The sequence below is a fragment of the Lontra canadensis genome, unplaced genomic scaffold (genome assembly GCF_010015895.1).
Source record: "Lontra canadensis isolate GAN:19392208 unplaced genomic scaffold, GSC_riverotter_1.0 scaffold33, whole genome shotgun sequence".
NCBI classification, from domain to species: domain Eukaryota; kingdom Metazoa; phylum Chordata; class Mammalia; order Carnivora; family Mustelidae; genus Lontra; species Lontra canadensis.
The window spans coordinates 4,943,333-4,947,933 of record NW_022631027.1 but is presented as its reverse complement, the minus strand read 5'-3'; positions in this window follow the sequence as shown (position 1 = coordinate 4,947,933).

Here is a 4,601-nt window from a genome sequence, read left to right as displayed (position 1 = left end):
GTGGGGAGGGGAGCTAGAAGTTGTAGTCCTCTAATCATGTGTTAGTTTTTCTAGTGATCAGCTCCCATCCTGAACCTATTTAAGGGCCCCCAGCCACCAGTTGTCTCATTATTCTTCTAAGTTCAGCTGTTAATCATTTTAAAATAAGCTGTTCTGTATTTCCCGATTACTTTTCATATATTTACTTAATTTTATCTCTAGTTTTCTAAAGTTTTGCTATATGGGTGGGAATTTATTTTTTTACTGTTGTCAAGTTTGGGATCTCTGCTGGGCATTGGAAATTTCCTAGCCATTGTCTCACAGCTATTTCTTCTGCCTCATTCTCTTTCTTTTGGAACTAAATGTATGTTAAATCCTTCTCACTGTGTCCTCTAGGTTTTTTTTTTTTTTTTTTAACCATTTCTTCTCAGTTTTCTGTCTGTTGATGCTACATTTCAGTTAATTTATTTTCACCCAACTTCTAGTTTACTCATTTTCTCAGTTACTAACCCCATTTACTGAAGTCTTAATTTTGGTTGTATATTTTTCAGATCTAGAATTTCTGTTGGTTCTTTTTCAGATACGCTTTTTATTGTTTCTCATAGCTTGTTTGACTATTATTTCCTTAAATATGGTCTACATAGTTATTTATATATTCTCCTTCTGATAATTCCAAATAATTGTGGGTCTGGGCTTATTGATAGTTGCTTTCCCTACTTCTTATTCATGGTATCTTGTTTTATTTGCCTAGATGTTTAATAGTACGTTATTTTTCGACATTATATTTGAAAACTATTGTAGCACTATTTTGAAACCTAGGATAGTATCTTTTCCCATAGGATTTTCATTTACTTCTGCCAGATGAGTAAGAGTTCTACCAGTTTAGAACATGTTAAACCCAAATTCCAGATTTGTATTTTCTTAGTCTACTAGATGACACAAAGTCAGGCTCTGTAAGAGCTAGATTATGGGAAAGTTCATATGCCTTTGGTTCACCTTTTACGCTGTGAATATATATAGTTCATTCTACTAGCTCCATGCAGCCACCGAAATTGCAACTTAGTTTCATAGCTATTTCTTCCAGATAGTATATGCCCTCTGGGCAAAAATAAAAGGCTTTATTAGGTGGTCCCACAGGGTTTCTTGTCTTCCCTTAGAGTGTGACTGGTTAATTTTTTACTCTTGTGTTATATTTTTATTGCTTATGTGATGTTTTTGTTTTTATTAATCCGACCTTTTTAGTTGACTTCAGTGAGAGAAGTTCTTGAAATTAGGTAGTCTACTATTATCAGAATCAGAAGTCCTTATATAAATTTCTGGCAGAGAGGATTTTGTGTGTGTTTTTCAGTTCTCTTTTCCTATAAGCGTTCTAGGGGCACCTGGGTGACTCAGTGGGTTAAAGTGTCCAACTCTCAGTTTCGGCTCAGGTCATGATTTTAGGGTGGTGGGATGGAGCCCTGCCTTGGGCTCTGTACTCTGTACTCAGCATGGGGTCTGATTGTCCCTCTCCCTCTGCTTCTCCCCATGCTCACAAGCACTCTTTCTCTCTCCCTCTCTCTCAAATAAATAACTAAAATTTTTTTAAAAAATAATTCTGATAGTGTACATCCAGTCAGTATTCACTTAATGATTAAGTGAATAAGCTGTTATTTCAAAGCAAATGTTAATACTTTATGGGATACATTCCCCTTGCTTTTCTTCTTAAAAATAAATTTTGGCTTTTTAAAAAAGTTTTTATTTAAGTTCTAGTTAGTTAACATACAGTGTTATATTAGTTACTGGTGTACAATATAGTAATTCGGTACTTCCATACAACATTCAGTACTCTTCACAAGTGCTCTCCTTAATCCCTATCACCTATGTAATCCATCTACCCACTCCCCTCTCATTTTGTAACCATCAGTTCTCTATAGGTACAAGTCTGTTTCTTGGTTTACTTATATCTCTGGGTTTTTTTCCCTTTCCTTGTTTGTTTTGTTTCTTAAATTCCACATAGGAGTGAAATCATATAGTATTAACTGTTTTTGCTCTTCCAGATCTGTATTTTTAAAGTTAGTTTGTTGAAAAAAGAATTAGTTTGTCAAATTCCATTTGAACTCTGAGATTTTGCTTAGAACTGTACTGAATTTATGAAGTAATTTGTGGAGAATAGGAAAATATGGGTCTTTTTAAGGAATTTGTTATTTTTTTCATTTATCTTCATATCTTACATGAAAGTCTTACAGTTTTCTTCATAAAGAATTGCACATTTAAAATTTGTTTCCATATATTTAAGCTTTTGCTGCTATTGTGAGTGGATTCTTTTCAGAATTTTTAGTTGAATATTGCTGATGTAAAGGGAAAGTACTGATTCTCTGTGTAGCAGTCGTTTATATACTCTCACATTGCTGAACTCATAATTTTATTCTAATATTTTTTCACTTAATCTTTTGACATTTCTATAGACAATCATATCATCTGCAAATTGTGATATTTTCTCTTCCTTCCCAATATTTATCCTTAGTCTTTTTCTTGTGTTCTTACATTATCAAGGATCTCTAGTATGATATTGAATATTAGTGGTGATAGATTACATTACTGTCTTGCTTCTGATTGTAATGGAGATACTTTTGTTGCATCATTAAATATAATTCACTGGAAGTTACTTGTAGACACAGTTTATTGAGTTAAAAAGGGTTTATTTCTTATTGGATAAGGGTTTTTTACTTTCTTTTAAATAAAAAATGGACTCTCAGTGTTAACACTTGTGTCTTCAGCCTCTATTGAGATTTGCATATGATTTTTCTTATTTAATCTGTTGGTGTTAGCAAAAAAAAATTAACAGACTTTTCCACATTGAACCATCCTTAAATGTGTCCTTAGTCTTTGCTTTGCTTCATACTGTGAACTTAATTTGCTTCTATTTCATTAAAGTATTTTTTGATGTCTGTTATTGATATTGGACTTTACTTTTTTCTTCTGCTGTATTTGTCTGGATTTGGTACCCAAGTTATGCTGACCTCATAAAATGAGTTGGGAAGTTTAAATGTATGTGCCTATGCTCTGAAAGAATTCTCTTAACATAGGCAGTTTTGCTTTCTTAAAGATTTGATAGTACTCATCCATAAACTCATGAGCCTAATACCTTTGAAAGAGAAATCTTTTGATTACTTTTACTATTTCTTTTATAATCATTGGTTAATTTTTTCCCCTCTCTGAAGCAAGTTTAGTTATATTTTTTCCTAGAAGAGTACCTGTTTTTTCTAGATTTTCTAAAATTTTGGAATAAGTTATACATAGTATTCTCCTACAAGTTGTTTAATCTCCACATCTGTCAATAGTTCGCTCACATTACTAGTGTTTACTTCAAGCTTAGCTTTTTTCCTTAATTAAAGTTACTGAAGTTTTTATCTGTTTTTGTTAGTCTTTTCAAGAACTTCTACTTGGTATTTTTTTCATCACCTCTATTTTTCTACCTTCCACAACTTAAGCCTTATTTTCGTTCAAGCTTTTGGTTTCTAAAAACCATACATAAGGCTGTATGTTTTCAGAAGCATATCAAAATTGATCATATCTCATGGATTTAAATATATAGAGCTCTCATCGTTATTTATTACCTTATGTTTCCATTTCAGTTTCTTTTTTAGCCAGTTTTTACCTTTGGGGAATTTGTTGGAATTTTCTGTGTAGCCTAAGATATATAGTTACTTGTTGGTGATATCTCATGTAAGAAAACAATGTATAATCTCTGAGTTTTGGGGTACAGAATTATATATATGTAGATATATTTGTGATACAAGTCATATATTAAAAACATGCCAAGTACATAAGTGTTATATGTGTGTATATATAAGTACACAGAAAGTGTGTGTGTATGTATATGTATATATATATATATGTACATTCAGGATTTAAACAATGCCATTTAAATTATATCATACTCCTGTGTCATGTACTTCACCTGCCAGGTTCTGTGAAAATTATGTTAGGATCCCAGTATGATTGCTACTATGTCTCTTTCTCTTCATCCTCAGATTTTGCTTTTTCTATATTTCCAGTCACAGTTCTTGAATATATAAAGGTTCATGATGACTATTGAATCTACTTGGATGCAATAGAAACACCACCAAGAAGCCCCATTTTTAATTTTTATTATTTACCTGATATGCTTTTTTGCACCTCTTTTCTAATGTCGTTTTATTTTGGGTTTGCCTTTTGTCAATAACATATAGCCCAGTTTGAGATGAATAGGTTAATATAACCACTCATTTTTTTGTGCTTATGTATATGTTTATGCTTATTCTGTCTATATTATCTTATACTTTCTATGTATTATATTTTCTTAATGTTTCTTTTCCTTTCCTATCTTTTATTGAATTTGAGTATTCTTTGTTAAATACATATATATAATATGTATGTATATTATATATATATATTTGTATTGAGGTTTTATAGGACAAAGAAAAATACCTCTTTCGTTTAATACAGTTTCTAGATTCTCTTGGAATATATGTACTTTTTCAAATTAAGGCTTTACTGTGGTCTCTTTTTTGTGTTGTTTTCCCCACCCTACCCATCCCCACCGCCAAATTCTTATGTTGAAATCCTAACCACCAAAGGTGATGGTATGAATAGATGGGACC